This window comes from Symphalangus syndactylus, chromosome 12, assembly GCF_028878055.3.
Source record: "Symphalangus syndactylus isolate Jambi chromosome 12, NHGRI_mSymSyn1-v2.1_pri, whole genome shotgun sequence".
Lineage (NCBI taxonomy): Eukaryota > Metazoa > Chordata > Mammalia > Primates > Hylobatidae > Symphalangus > Symphalangus syndactylus.
In genome coordinates, this window is record NC_072441.2 from 4,142,061 (window position 1) to 4,158,789 (window position 16,729).

Sequence of the window (16,729 nt, forward strand, 5' to 3'; positions counted from 1 at the left end):
TTAGTTGAACAAACAGAACAGAAAGAAGTTTCACACAATTCTTCTGTGTAGTTTTTATTTGTAGACATTCTTTTTCCCAATATAGGCCTCTTAGCGCTCAGAATGTCCAATTGCAGCTTCTACAGAAAGAGTGTTTCAGAACGGCTCAATCAAAAGTAAGGTTCAACTCTGTTAGTTGAATGCACAGAACAGAAAGAAGTTTCATACAATGCTTCTGTGTAGTTTATATTTGAACATATTCTTTTTTCCACTATTACCCACTTAGCGCTACGAATGTCCAGTTGCATTTTCTACAGACAGAGTGTTTCAAAACTGCTCAATCAAAAGTATGGTTTAACTCTATTAGCTGAATGCTCAGATCAGAAAGAAGTTTCACAGAATGCTTCTGTGTAGTTTATATTTGAATATATTCCTTTTTCCACTACTACTCTCTTAGCGCTCCAAATGTCCAATTGCAGTTTCTACAGAAAGAGTGTTCAGAACTGCGCAATCAAAAGAATGGTTTATCTCTGTTAGCTTAATGAACATATCAGAAATAAATTTCACACAATGCTTCTGTGAAGTTTTTATTTGAAGATATTATTTTTCCCAATATAGGCCTCTTAGTGCTCAGAATGTCCAATTGCAGTTTCTACAGAAAGAGTGTTTCAGAAAGGCTCAATCAAAAGTAAGGTTCAACTCTGTTAGTTGAATGCACAGAACAGAAAGAAGTTTCATACAATGCTTCTGTGTAGTTTATATTTGAACATATTCTTTTTTCCACTATTACCCACTTAGCGCTACGAATGTCCAGTTGAATTTCCTACAGACAGAGTGTTTCAAAACTGCTCAATCAAAAGTATGGTTTAACTCTGTTAGCTGAATGCTCAGATCAGAAAGAAGTTTCACAGAATGCTTCTGTGTAGTTTATATTTGAATATATTCCTTTTTCCACTACTACGCTCTTAGCGCTCCAAATGTCCAGTTGCATTTTCTACAGAAAGAGTGTTCAGATCTGCTCAATCAAAAGTATGGTTTAACTCTGTTAGCTGAATGCACAGATCAGAAAGAAGTTTCACCGAATGATTCTGTGTAGTTTATATTTGAAGACATTACTTTTTCCACCATTACCTTCTTAGCGCTCCGAATCTCCACTTGCATTTTCTACAAAAAGAGTGTTTCATAACTGCTCAATCAAAAATATGTTTTATCTCTGTTAACTGAATTTACAGATCAGAAATAAGTTTCACAGAATGCATCAGTGTATTTTTATTTGAAGATATTCTTTTTCCCAATGTAGGCCTCTTAGCGCTTAGCATATCCAATTGCAGTTTCTACAGAAAGAGTGTTTCAGAACGGCTCAATCAAAAGTAAGGTTCAAATCTGTTAGTTGAATGCACACAACAGAAAGAATTTTCACAGAATGCTACTGTGTAGTTTATATTTGAATATATTCCTTTTTCCACTATTACCCTCTTAGCGCTCCGAATGTCCACTTGCATTTTCTACAGAAAGAGTGTTCAGAACTGCGCAATCAAAAGTATGGTTTAACTCTGATAGCTTAATGAACATATCAGAAATAAGTTTCACACAATGCTTCTGTGTAGTTTTTATTTGAAGATATTATTTTTCCCAATAGAGGCCTCTTAGCGCTCAGAATGTCCAATTGCAGTTTCTACAGAAAGAGTGTTTCAGAAAGGCTCAATCAAAAGTAAGGTTCAACTCTGTTAGTTGAATGCACAGAACAGAAAGAAGTTTCATACAATGATTCTGTGTAGTTTATATTTGAACATATTCTTTTTTCCACTATTACCCACTTAGCGCTACGAATGTCCAGTTGCATTTTCTACAGACAGAGTGTTTCAAAACTGCTCAATCAAAAGTATGGTTTAACTCTGTTAGCTGAATGCTCAGATCAGAAAGAAGTTTCACAGAATGCTTCTGTGTAGTTTATATTTGAATATATTCCTTTTTCCACTACTACGCTCTTAGCGCTCCAAATGTCCAGTTGCATTTTCTACAGAAAGAGTGTTCAGATCTGCTCAATCAAAAGTATGGTTTAACTCTGTTAGCTGAATGCACAGATCAGAAAGAAGTTTCAGAGAATGATTCTGTGTAGTTTATATTTGGAGACATTCCTTTTTCCACTATTACCCTCTTAGCGCTCCGAATCTCCACTTGCATTTTCTACAGAAAGAGTGTTTCAGAACGGCTCAATCAAAACTAAGTTTTAACACTTTTAGTTGAACAAACAGAACAGAAAGAAGTTTCACACAATTCTTCTGTGTAGTTTTTATTTGTAGACATTCTTTTTCCCAATATAGGCCTCTTAGCGCTCAGAATGTCCAATTGCAGTTTCTACAGAAAGAGTGTTTCAGAACGGCTCAATCAAAAGTAAGGTTCAACTCTGTTAGTTGAATGCACAGAACAGAAAGTAGTTTCATACAATGCTTCTGTGTAGTTTATATTTGAACATATTCTTTTTTCCACTATTACCCACTTAGCGCTACGAATGTTCAGTTGCATTTTCTACAGACAGAGTGTTTCAAAACTGCTCAATGAAAAGTATGGTTTAACTCTGTTAGCTGAATGCTCAGATCAGAAAGAAGTTTCACAGAATGCTTCTGTGTAGTTTATATTTGAATATATTCCTTTTTCTACTACTACGCTCTTAGCGCTCCAAATGTCCAGTTGCATTTTCTACAGAAAGAGTGTTCAGATCTACTCAATCAAAAGTATGGTTTAACTCTGTTAGCTGAATGCACAGATCAGAAAGAAGTTTCACCGAATGATTCTGTGTAGTTTATATTTGAAGACATTCCTTTTTCCACTATCACCCTCTTAGCGCTCCGAATCTCCACTTGCATTTTCTACAAAAAGAGTATTTCATAACTGCTCAATCAAAAATATGTTTTATCTCTGTTAACTGAATTTACAGATCAGAAATAAGTTTCACAGAATGCATCTGTGTAGTTTTTATTTGAAGATATTCTTTTTCCCAATGTAGGCCTCATAGCGCTTAGCATGTCCAATTGCAGTTTCTACAGAAAGAGTGTTTCAGAAAGGCTCAATCAAAAGTAAGGTTCAACTCTGTTAGTTGAATGCACAGAACAGAAAGAAGTTTCATACAATGCTTCTGTGTAGTTTATATTTGAACATATTCCTTTTTCCACTACTACTCTCTTAGCGCTCCAAAGGTCCAGTTGCATTTTCTACAGAAAGAGTGTTCAGATCTGCTCAATCAAAAGTATGGTTTAACTCTGTTAGCTGAATGCACAGATCAGAAAGAAGTTTCACAGAATGATTCTGTGTAGTTTATATTTGGAGACATTCCTTTTTCCACTATTACCCTCTTAGCGCTCCGAATCTCCACTTGCATTTTCTACAGAAAGAGTGTTTCAGAAGGGCTCAATCAAAACTGAGGTTTAACTCTTTTAGTTGAACAAAGAGAACAGAAAGAAGTTTCACACAATTCTTCTGTGTAGTTATTATTTGTAGACATTCTTTTTCCCAATATAGGCCTCTTAGCGCTCAGAATGTCCAATTGCAGTTTCTACAGAAAGAGTGTTTCAGAACGGCTCAATCAAAAGTAAGGTTCAACTCTGTTAGTTGAATGCACAGAACAGAAAGAAGTTTCATACAATGCTTCTGTGTAGTTTATATTTGAACATATTCTTTTTTCCACTATTACCCACTTAGAGCTACGAATGTCCAGTTGCATTTTCTACAGACAGAGTGTTTCAAAACTGCTCAATCAAAAGTATGGTTTAACTCTGTTAGCTGAATGCTCAGATCAGAAAGAAGTTTCACAGAATGCTTCTGTGTAGTTTATATTTGAATATATTACTTTTTCCACTACTACGCTCTTAGCGCTCCAAATGTCCAGTTGCATTTTCTACAGAAAGAGTGTTCAGATCTGCTCAATCAAAAGTATGGTTTAACTCTGTTAGCTGAATGCACAGATCAGAAAAAAGTTTCACCGAATGATTCTGTGTAGTTTATATTTGAAGACATTCCTTTTTCCACCATTACCCACTTAGCGCTCCGAATCTCCACTTGCATTTTCTACAAAAAGAGTGTTTCATAACTGCTCAATCAAAAATATGATTTATCTCTGTTAACTGAATTTACTGATCAGAAATAAGTTTCACAGAATGCATCTGTGTAGTTTTTATTTGAAGATATTCTTTTTCCCAATGTAGGCCTCCTAGCGCTTAGCATGTCCAATTGCAGTTTCTACAGAAAGAGTGTTTCAGAACGGCTCAATCAAAAGTAAGGTTCAACTCTGTTAGTTGAATGCACAGAACAGAAAGAATTTTCACAGAATGCTACTGTGTAGTTTATATTTGAATATATTCCTTTTTCCACTATTACCCTCTTAGCGCTCCGAATGTCCACTTGCATTTTCTACAGAAAGAGTGTTCAGAACTGCACAATCAAAAGTATGGTTTAACTCTGTTAGCTTAATGAACATATCAGAAATAAGATTCACACAATGCTTCTGTGTAGTTTTTATTTGAAGATATTATTTTTCCCAATAGAGGCCTCTTAGCGCTCAGAATGTCCAATTGCAGTTTCTACAGAAAGAGTGTTTCAGAAAGGCTCAATCAAAAGTAAGGTTCAACTCTGTTAGTTGAATGCACAGAACAGGAAGAAGTTTCATACAATGCTTCTGTATAGTTTATATTTGAACATACTCTTTTTTCCACTATTACCCACATAGCGCTACGAATATCCAGTTGCATTTTCTACAGACAGAGTGTTTCAAAACTGCACAATCAAAAGTATGGTTTAACTCTGTTAGCTGAATGCTCAGATCGGAAAGAAGTTTCACAGAATGCTTCTGTGTAGTTTATATTTGAATATATTCCTTTTTCCACTACTACGCTCTTAGCGCTCCAAATGTCCAGTTACATTTTCTACAGAAAGAGTGTTCAGATCTGCTCAATCAAAAGTATGGTTTAACTCTGTTAGCTGAATGCACAGATCAGAAAGAAGTTTCACAGAATGATTCTGTGTAGTTTATATTTGGAGACATTCCTTTTTCCACTATTACCCACTTAGCGCTCCGAATCTCCACTTGCATTTTCTACAGAAAGAGTGTTTCAGAAGGGCTCAATCAAAACTGAGGTTTAACTCTTTTAGTTGAACAAAGAGAACAGAAAGAAGTTTCACACAATTCTTCTGTGTAGTTTTTATTTGTAGACATTCTTTTTCCCAATATAGGCCTCTTAGCGCTCAGAATGTCCAATTGCAGTTTCTACAGAAAGAGTGTTTCAGAACGGCTCAATCAAAAGTAAGGTTCAACTCTGTTAGTTGAATGCACAGAACAGAAAGAAGTTTCATACAATGCTTCTGTGTAGTTTATATTTGAACATATTCTTTTTTCCACTATTACCCACTTAGCGCTACGAATGTCCAGTTGCATTTTCTACAGACAGAGTTTTTCAAAACTGCTCAATCAAAAGTATGGTTTAACTCTGTTAGCTGAATGCTCAGATCAGAAAGAAGTTTCACAGAATGCTTCTGTGTAGTTTATATTTGAATATATTCTTTTCCACTACTACGCTCTTAGCGCTCCAAATGTCCAGTTGCATTTTCTACAGAAAGAGTGTTCAGATCTGCTCAATCAAAAGTATGGTTTAACTCTGTTAGCTGAATGCACAGATCAGAAAAAAGTTTCACCCAATGATTCTGTGTAGTTTATATTTGAAGACATTCCTTTTTCCACCATTACCCCCTTAGCGCTCCGAATCTCCACTTGCATTTTCTACAAAAAGAGTGTTTCATAACTGCTCAATCAAAAATATGATTTATCTCCGTTAACTGAATTTACAGATCAGAAATAAGTTTCACAGAATGCATCTGTGTAGTTTTTATTTGAAGATATTCTTTTTCCCAATGTAGGCCTCCTAGCGCTTAGCATGTCCAATTGCAGTTTCTACAGAAAGAGTGTTTCAGAACGGCTCAATCAAAAGTAAGGTTCAACTCTGTTAGTTGAATGCACAGAACAGAAAGAATTTTCACAGAATGCTACTGTGTAGTTTATATTTGAATATATTCCTTTTTCCACTATTACCCTCTTAGCGCTCCGAATGTCCACTTGCATTTTCTACAGAAAGAGTGTTCAGAACTGCACAATCAAAAGTATGGTTTAACTCTGTTAGCTTAATGAACATATCAGAAATAAGATTCACACAATGCTTCTGTGTAGTTTTTATTTGAAGATATTATTTTTCCCAATAGAGGCCTCTTAGCGCTCAGAATGTCCAATTGCAGTTTCTACAGAAAGAGTGTTTCAGAAAGGCTCAATCAAAAGTAAGGTTCAACTCTGTTAGTTGAATGCACAGAACAGGAAGAAGTTTCATACAATGCTTCTGTGTAGTTTATATTTGAACATACTCTTTTTTCCACTATTACCCACTTAGCGCTACGAATATCCAGTTGCATTTTCTACAGACAGAGTGTTTCAAAACTGCTCAATCAAAAGTATGGTTTAACTCTGTTAGCTGAATGCTCAGATCGGAAAGAAGTTTCACAGAATGCTTCTGTGTAGTTTATATTTGAATATATTCCTTTTTCCACTACTACGCTCTTAGCGCTCCAAATGTCCAGTTGCATTTTCTACAGAAAGAGTGTTCAGATCTGCTCAATCAAAAGTATGGTTTAACCCTGTTAGCTGAATGCACAGATCAGAAAGAAGTTTCACAGAATGATTCTGTGTAGTTTATATTTGGAGACATTCCTTTTTCCACTATTACCCTCTTAGCGCTCCGAATCTCCACTTGCATTTTCTACAGAAAGAGTGTTTCAGAAGGGCTCAATCAAAACTAAGGTTTAACTCTTTTAGTTGAACAAACAGAACAGAAAGAAGTTTCACACAATTCTTCTGTGTAGTTTTTATTTGTAGACATCCTTTTTCCCAATATAGGCCTCTTAGCGCTCAGAATGTCCAATTGCAGTTTCTACAGAAAGAGTGTTTCAGAACGGCTCAATCAAAATAAGGTTCAACTCTGTTAGTTGAATGCACAGAACAGAAAGAAGTTTCATACAATGTTTCTGTGTAGTTTATATTTGAACATATTCTTTTATCCACTATTACCCACTTAGCGCTACGAATGTCCAGTTGCATTTTCTACAGACAGAGTGTTTCAAAACTGCTCAATCAAAAGTATGGTTTAACTCTGTTAGCTGAATGCTCAGATCAGAAAGAAGTTTCACAGAATGCTTCTGTGTAGTTTATATTTGAATATATTCCTTTTTCCACTACTACGCTCTTAGCGCTCCAAATGTCCAGTTGCATTTTCTACAGAAAGAGTGTTCAGATCTGCTCAATCAAAAGTATGGTTTAACTCTGTTAGCTGAATGCACAGATCAGAAAAAGTTTCACCGAATGATTCTGTGTAGTTTATATTTGAAGACATTCCTTTTTCCACCATTACCCTCTTAGCGCTCCGAATCTCCACTTGCATTTTCTACAAAAAGAGTGTTTCATAACTGCTCAATCAAAAATATGTTTTATCTCTGTTAACTGAATTTACAGATCAGAAATAAGTTTCACAGAATGCATCTGTGTAGTTTTTATTTGAAGATATTCTTTTTCCCAATGTAGGCCTCTTAGGGCTTAGCATGTCCAATTGCAGTTTCTACAGAAAGAGTGTTTCAGAACGGCTCAATCAAAAGTAAGGTTCAACTCTGTTAGTTGAATGCACAGAACAGAAAGAAGTTTCATACAATGCTTCTGTGTAGTTTATATTTGAACATATTCTTTTTTCCACTATTACCCACTTAGCGCTACGAATGTCCAGTTGCATTTCCTACAGACAGAGTGTTTCAAAACTGCTCAATCAAAAGTATGGTTTAACTCTGTTAGCTGAATGCTCAGATCAGAAAGAAGTTTCACAGAATGCTTCTGTGTAGTTTATATTTGAATATATTCCTTTTTCCACTACTACGCTCTTAGCGCTCCAAATGTCCAGTTGCATTTTCTACAGAAAGAGTGTTCAGATCTGCTCAATCAAAAGTATGGTTTAACTCTGTTAGCTGAATGCACAGATCAGAAAAAGTTTCACCGAATGATTCTGTGTAGTTTATATTTGAAGACATTCCTTTTTCCACCATTACCCTCTTAGCGCTCCGAATCTCCACTTGCATTTTCTACAAAAAGAGTGTTTCATAACTGCTCAATCAAAAATATGTTTTATCTCTGTTAACTGAATTTACAGATCAGAAATAAGTTTCACAGAATGCATCTGTGTAGTTTTTATTTGAAGATATTCTTTTTCCCAATGTAGACCTCTTAGGGCTTAGCATGTCCAATTGCAGTTTCTACAGAAAGAGTGTTTCAGAACGGCTCAATCAAAAGTAAGGTTCAACTCTGTTAGTTGAATGCACAGAACAGAAAGAATTTTCACAGAATGCTACTGTGTAGTTTATATTTGAATATATTCCTTTTTCCACTATTACCCTCTTAGCGCTCCGAATGTCCACTTGCATTTTCTACAGAAAGAGTGTTCAGAACTGTGAAATCAAAAGTATGGTTTTACTCTGTTAGCTTAATGAACATATCAGAAATAAGTTTCACACAATGCTTCTGTGTAGTTTTTATTTGAAGATATTATTTTTCGCAATAGAGGCCTCTTAGCGCTCAGAATGTCCAATTGCAGTTTCTACAGAAAGAGTGTTTCAGAAAGGCTCAATCAAAAGTAAGGTTCAACTCTGTTAGTTGAATGCACAGAGCAGAAAGAAGTTTCATACAATGCTTCTGTGTAGTTTTTATTTGAACATATTCTTTTTTCCACTATTACCCACTTAGCGCTACGAATGTCCAGTTGCATTTTCTACAGACAGAGTGTTTCAAAACTGCTCAATCAAAAGTATGGTTTAACTCTGTTAGCTGAATGCTCAGATCAGAAAGAAGTTTCACAGAATGCTTCTGTGTAGTTTATATTTGAATATATTCCTTTTTCCACTACTACGCTCTTAGCGCTAAAAATGTCCAGTTGCATTTTCTACAGAAAGAGTGTTCAGATCTGCTCAATCAAAAGTATGGTTTAACTCTGTTAGCTGAATGCACAGATCAGAAAGAAGTTTCACAGAATGATTCTGTGTAGTTTATATTTTGAGACATTCCTTTTTCCACTATTACCCTCTTAGCGCTCCAAATCTCCACTTGCATTTTCTACAGAAAGAGTGTTTCAGAAGGGCTCAATCAAAACTGAGGTTTAACACTTTTAGTTGAACAAAGAGAACAGAAAGAAGTTTCACACAATTCTTCTGTGTAGTTTTTATTTGTAGACATTCTTTTTCCCAATATAGGCCTCTTAGCCCTCAGAATGTCCAATTGCAGTTTCTACAGAAAGAGTGTTTCAGAACGGCTCAATCAAAAGTACGGTTCAACTCTGTTAGTTGAATGCACAGAACAGAAAGAAGTTTCATACAATGCTTCTGTGTAGTTTATATTTGAACATATTCTTTTTTCCACTATTACCCACTTAGCGCTACGAATGTCCAGTTGCATTTTCTACAGACAGAGTGTTTCAAAACTGCTCAATCAAAAGTATGGTTTAACTCTGTTAGCTGAATGCTCAGATCAGAAAGAAGTTTCACAGAATGCTTCTGTGTAGTTTATATTTGAATATATTCCTTTTTCCACTACTACGCTCTTAGCGCTCCAAATGTCCAGTTGCATTTTCTACAGAAAGAGTGTTCAGATCTGCTCTATCAAAAGTATGGTTTAACTCTGTTAGCTGAATGCACAGATCAGAAAAAAGTTTCACCGAATGATTCTGTGTAGTTTATATTTGAAGACATTCCTTTTTCCACCATTACCCCCTTAGCGCTCCGAATCTCCACTTGCATTTTCTACAAAAAGAGTGTTTCATAACTGCTCAATCAAAAATATGTTTTATCTCTGTTAACTGAATTTACAGATCAGAAATATGTTTCACAGTATGCATCTGTGTAGTTTTTATTTGAAGATATTCTTTTTCCCAATGTAGGCCTCTTAGCGCTTAGCATGTCCAATTGCAGTTTCTACAGAAAGAGTGTTTCAGAACGGCTCAATCAAAAGTAACGTTCAACTCTGTTAGTTGAATGCACAGAACAGAAAGAATTTTCACAGAATGCTACTGTGTAGTTTATATTTGAATATATTCCTTTTTCCACTATTACCCTCTTAGCGCTCCGAATGTCCACTTGCATTTTCTACAGAAAGAGTGTTCAGAACTGCGCAATCAAAAGTATGGTTTAACTCTGTTAGCTTAATGAACATAACAGAAATAAGATTCACACAATGCTTCTGTGTAGTTTTTATTTGAAGATATTATTTTTCCCAATAGAGGCCTCTTAGCGCTCAGAATGTCCAATTGCAGTTTCTACAGAAAGAGTGTTTCAGAAAGGCTCAATCAAAGTAAGGTTCAACGCTGTTAGTTGAATGCACAGAACAGAAAGAAATTTCATACAATGCTTCTGTGTAGTTTATATTTGAACATACTCTTTTTTCCACTATTACCCACTTAGCGCTACGAATATCCAGTTGCATTTTCTACAGACAGAGTGTTTCAAAACTGCTCAATCAAAAGTATGGTTTAACTCTGTTAGCTGAATGCTCAGATCGGAAAGAAGTTTCACAGAATGCTTCTGTGTAGTTTATATTTGAATATATTCCTTTTTCCACTACTACGCTCTTAGCGCTCCAAATGTCCAGTTGCATTTTCTACAGAAAGAGTGTTCAGATCTGCTCAATCAAAAGTATGGTTTAACTCTGTTAGCTGAATGCACAGATCAGAAAGAAGTTTCACAGAATGATTCTGTGTAGTTTATATTTGGAGACATTCCTTTTTCCACTATTACCCTCTTAGCGCTCCGAATCTCCACTTGCATTTTCTACAGAAACAGTGTTTCAGAAGGGCTCAATCAAAACTAAGGTTTAACTCTTTTAGTTGAACAAACAGAACAGAAAGAAGTTTCACACAATTCTTCTGTGTAGTTTTTATTTGTAGACATTCTTTTTCCCAATATAGGCCTCTTAGCGCTCAGAATGTCCAATTGCAGTTTCTACAGAAAGAGTGTTTCAGAACGGCTCAATCAAAATAAGGTTCAACTCTGTTAGTTGAATGCACAGAACAGAAAGAAGTTTCATACAATGCTTCTGTGTAGTTTATATTTGAACATATTCTTTTATCCACTATTACCCACTTAGCGCTACGAATGTCCAGTTGCATTTTCTACAGACAGAGTGTTTCAAAACTGCTCAATCAAAAGTATGGTTTAACTCTGTTAGCTGAATGCTCAGATCAGAAAGAAGTTTCACAGAATGCTTCTGTGTAGTTTATATTTGAATATATTCCTTTTTCCACTACTACGCTCTTAGCGCTCCAAATGTCCAGTTGCATTTTCTACAGAAAGAGTGTTCAGATCTGCTCAATCAAAAGTATGGTTTAACTCTGTTAGCTGAATGCACAGATCAGAAAGAAGTTTCACCGAATGATTCTGTGTAGTTTATATTTGAAGACATTCCTTTTTCCACCATTACCCTCTTAGCGCTCCAAATTTCCACTTGCATTTTCTACAAAAAGAGTGTTTCATAACTGCTCAATCAAAAATATGTTTTATCTCTGTTAACTGAATTTACAGATCAGAAATAAGTTTCACAGAATGCATCTGTGTAGTTTTTATTTGAAGATATTCTTTTTCCCAATGTAGGCCTCTTAGCGTTTAGCATGTCCAATTGCAGTTTCTACAGAAAGAGTGTTTCCGAACGGCTCAATCAATAGTAAGGTTCAACTCTGTTAGTTGAATGCACAGAACAGAAAGAATTTTCACAGAATGCTACTGTGTAGTTTATATTTGAATATATTCCTTTTTCCACTATTACCCTCTTAGCGCTCCGAATGTCCACTTGCATTTTCTACAGAAAGAGTGTTCAGAATTGCGCAATCAAAAGTATGGTTTAACTCTGTTAGCTTAATGAACATATCAGAAATAAGTTTCACACAATGCTTCTGTGTAGTTTTTATTTGAAGATATTATTTTTCCCAATAGGGGCCTCTTAGCGCTCAGAATGTCCAATTGCAGTTTCTACAGAAAGAGTGTTTCAGAAAGGCTCAATCAAAAGTAAGGTTCAACACTGTTGGTTGAATGCACAGAACAGAAAGAAGTTTCATACAATGCTTCTGTGTAGTTTATATTTGAACATATTCTTTTTTCCACTATTACCCACTTAGCGCTACGAATGTCCAGTTGCATTTTCTACAGACAGAGTGTTTCAAAACTGCTCAATCAAAAGTATGGTTTAACTCTGTTAGCTGAATGCTCAGATCAGAAAGAAGTTTCACAGAATGCTTCTGTGTAGTTTATATTTGAATATATTCCTTTTTCCACTACTACGCACTTAGCGCTCCAAATGTCCAGTTGCATTTTCTACAGAAAGAGTGTTCAGATCTGCTCAATCAAAAGTATGGTTTAACTCTGTTAGCTGAATGCACAGATCAGAAAGAAGTTTCACAGAATGATTCTGTGTAGTTTATATTTTGAGACATTCCTTTTTCCACTATTACACTCTTAGCGCTCCGAATCTCCACTTGCATTTTCTACAGAAAGAGTGTTTCAGAAGGGCTCAATCAAAACTAAGGTTTAACTCTTTTAGTTGAACAAACAGAACAGAAAGAAGTTTCACACAATTCTTCTGTGTAGTTTTTATTTGTAGACATTCTTTTTCCCAATATAGGCCTCTTAGCGCTCAGAATGTCCAATTGCAGTTTCTACAGAAAGAGTGTTTCAGAACGGCTCAATCAAAAGTAAGGTTCAACTCTGTTAGTTGAATGCACAGAACAGAAAGAAGTTTCATACAATGCTTCTGTGTAGTTTATATTTGAACATATTCTTTTTTCCACTATTACCCACTTAGCGCAACGAATGTCCAGTTGCATTTTCTACAGACAGAGTGTTTCAAAACTGCCCAATCAAAAGTATGGTTTAACTCTGTTAGCTGAATGCTCAGATCAGAAAGAAGTTTCACAGAATGCTTCTGTGTAGTTTATATTTGAATATATTCCTTTTTCCACTACTACGCTCTTAGCGCTCCTAATGTCCAGTTGCATTTTCTACAGAAAGAGTGTTCAGATCTGCTCAATCAAAAGTATGGTTTAACTCTGTTAGCTGAATGCACAGATCAGAAAGAAGTTTCACCGAATGATTCTGTGTAGTTTATATTTGAAGACATTCCTTTTTCCACCATTACCCTCTTAGCGCTCCGAATCTCCACTTGCATTTTCTACAAAAAGAGTGTTTCATAACTGCTCAATCAAAAATATGTTTTATCTCTGTTAACTGAATTTACAGATCAGAAATAAGTTTCACAGAATGCATCTGTGTAGTTTTTATTTGAAGATATTCTTTTTCCCAATGTAGGCCTCTTAGGGCTTAGCATGTCCAATTGCACTTTCTACAGAAAGAGTGTTTCAGAACGGCTCAATCAAAAGTAAGGTTCAACTCTGTTAGTTGAATGCACAGAACAGAAAGAATTTTCACAGAATGCTACTGTGTAGTTTATATTTGAATATATTCCTTTTTCCACTATTACCCTCTTAGCGCTCCGAATGTCCACTTGCATTTTCTACAGAAAGAGTGTTCAGAACTGCGCAATCAAAAGTATGGTTTAATTCTGTTAGCTTAATGAACATATCAGAAATAAGTTTCACACAATGCTTCTGTGTAGTTTTTATTTGAAGATATTATTTTTCCCAATAGAGGCCTCTTAGCGCTCAGAATGTCCAATTACAGTTTCTACAGAAAGAGTGTTTCAGAAAGGCTCAATCAAAAGTAAGGTTCAACTCTGTTAGTTGAATGCACAGAACAGAAAGAAGTTTCATACAATGCTTCTGTGTAGTTTATATTTGAACATATTCTTTTTTCCACTATTACCCACTTAGCGCTACGAATGTCCAGTTGCATTTTCTACAGACAGAGTGTTTCAAAACTGCTCAATCAAAAGTATGGTTTAACTCTGTTAGCTGAATGCTCAGATCAGAAAGAAGTTTCACAGAATGCTTCTGTTTAGTTTATATTGGAATATATTCCTTTTTCCACTACTACGCTCTTAGCGCTCCAAATGTCCAGTTGCATTTTCTACAGAAAGAGTGTTCAGATCTGCTCAATCAAAAGTATGGTTTAACTCTGTTAGCTGAATGCACAGATCAGAAAGAAGTTTCACAGAATGATTCTGTGTAGTTTATATTTGGAGACATTCCTTTTTCCACTATTACCCTCTTAGCGCTCCGAATCTCCACTTGCATTTTCTACAGAAAGAGTGTTTCAGAAGGGCTCAATCAAAACTAAGGTTTAACTCTTTTAGTTGAACAAACAGAACAGAAAGAATTTTCATACAATTCTTCTGTGTAGTTTTTATTTGTAGACATTCTTTTTCCCAATATAGGCCTCTTAGCGCTCAGAATGTCCAATTGCAGTTTCTACAGAAAGAGTGTTTCAGAACGGCTCAATCAAAAGTAAGGTTCAACTCTGTTAGTTGAATGCACAGAACAGAAAGAAGTTTCATACAATGCTTCTGTGTAGTTTATATTTGAACATATTCTTTTTTCCACTATTACCCACTTAGCGCAACGAATGTCCAGTTGCATTTTCTACAGACAGAGTGTTTCAAAACTGCCCAATCAAAAGTATGGTTTAACTCTGTTAGCTGAATGCTCAGATCAGAAAGAAGTTTCACAGAATGCTTCTGTGTAGTTTATATTTGAATATATTCCTTTTTCCACTACTACGCTCTTAGCGCTCCTAATGTCCAGTTGCATTTTCTACAGAAAGAGTGTTCAGATCTGCTCAATCAAAAGTATGGTTTAACTCTGTTAGCTGAATGCACAGATCAGAAAGAAGTTTCACCGAATGATTCTGTGTAGTTTATATTTGAAGACATTCCTTTTTCCACCATTACCCTCTTAGCGCTCCGAATCTCCACTTGCATTTTCTACAAAAAGAGTGTTTCATAACTGCTCAATCAAAAATATGTTTTATCTCTGTTAACTGAATTTACAGATCAGAAATAAGTTTCACAGAATGCATCTGTGTAGTTTTTATTTGAAGATATTCTTTTTCCCAATGTAGGCCTCTTAGGGCTTAGCATGTCCAATTGCACTTTCTACAGAAAGAGTGTTTCAGAACGGCTCAATCAAAAGTAAGGTTCAACTCTGTTAGTTGAATGCACAGAACAGAAAGAATTTTCACAGAATGCTACTGTGTAGTTTATATTTGAATATATTCCTTTTTCCACTATTACCCTCTTAGCGCTCCGAATGTCCACTTGCATTTTCTACAGAAAGAGTGTTCAGAACTGCGCAATCAAAAGTATGGTTTAATTCTGTTAGCTTAATGAACATATCAGAAATAAGTTTCACACAATGCTTCTGTGTAGTTTTTATTTGAAGATATTATTTTTCCCAATAGAGGCCTCTTAGCGCTCAGAATGTCCAATTACAGTTTCTACAGAAAGAGTGTTTCAGAAAGGCTCAATCAAAAGTAAGGTTCAACTCTGTTAGTTGAATGCACAGAACAGAAAGAAGTTTCATACAATGCTTCTGTGTAGTTTATATTTGAACATATTCTTTTTTCCACTATTACCCACTTAGCGCTACGAATGTCCAGTTGCATTTTCTACAGACAGAGTGTTTCAAAACTGCTCAATCAAAAGTATGGTTTAACTCTGTTAGCTGAATGCTCAGATCAGAAAGAAGTTTCACAGAATGCTTCTGTTTAGTTTATATTGGAATATATTCCTTTTTCCACTACTACACTCTTAGCGCTCCAAATGTCCAGTTGCATTTTCTACAGAAAGAGTGTTCAGATCTGCTCAATCAAAAGTATGGTTTAACTCTGTTAGCTGAATGCACAGATCAGAAAGAAGTTTCACAGAATGATTCTGTGTAGTTTATATTTGGAGACATTCCTTTTTCCACTATTACCCTCTTAGCGCTCCGAATCTCCACTTGCATTTTCTACAGAAAGAGTGTTTCAGAAGGGCTCAATCAAAACTAAGGTTTAACTCTTTTAGTTGAACAAACAGAACAGAAAGAATTTTCACACAATTCTTCTGTGTAGTTTTTATTTGTAGACATTCTTTTTCCCAATATAGGCCTCTTAGCGCTCAGAATGTCCAATTGCAGTTTCTACAGAAAGAGTGTTTCAGAAAGGCTCAATCAAAAGTAAGGTTCAACTCTGTTAGTTGAATGCACAGAACAGAAAGAAGTTTCATACAATGCTTCTGTGTAGTTTATATTTGAACATATTCTTTTTTCCACTATTACCTACTTAGCGCTACGAATGTCCAGTTGCATTTTCTACAGACAGAGTGTTTCAAAACTGCTCAATCAAAAGTATGGTTTAACTCTGTTAGCTGAATGCTCAGATCAGAAAGAAGTTTCACAGAATGCTTCTGTGTAGTTTATATTTGAATATATTCCTTTTTACACTACTACGCTCTTAGCGCTCCAAATGTCCAGTTGCATTTTCTACAGAAGGAGTGTTCAGATCTGCTCAATCAAAAGTATGGTTTAACTCTGTTAGCTGAATGCACAGATCAGAAAGAAGTTTCACCGAATGATTCTGTGTAGTTTATATTTGAAGACATTCCTTTTTCCTCTATTACCCTCTTAGCGCTCCGAATCTCCACTTGCATTTTCTACAAAAAGAGTGTTTCATAACTGCTCAATCAAAAATATGTTTTATCTCTGTTAACTGA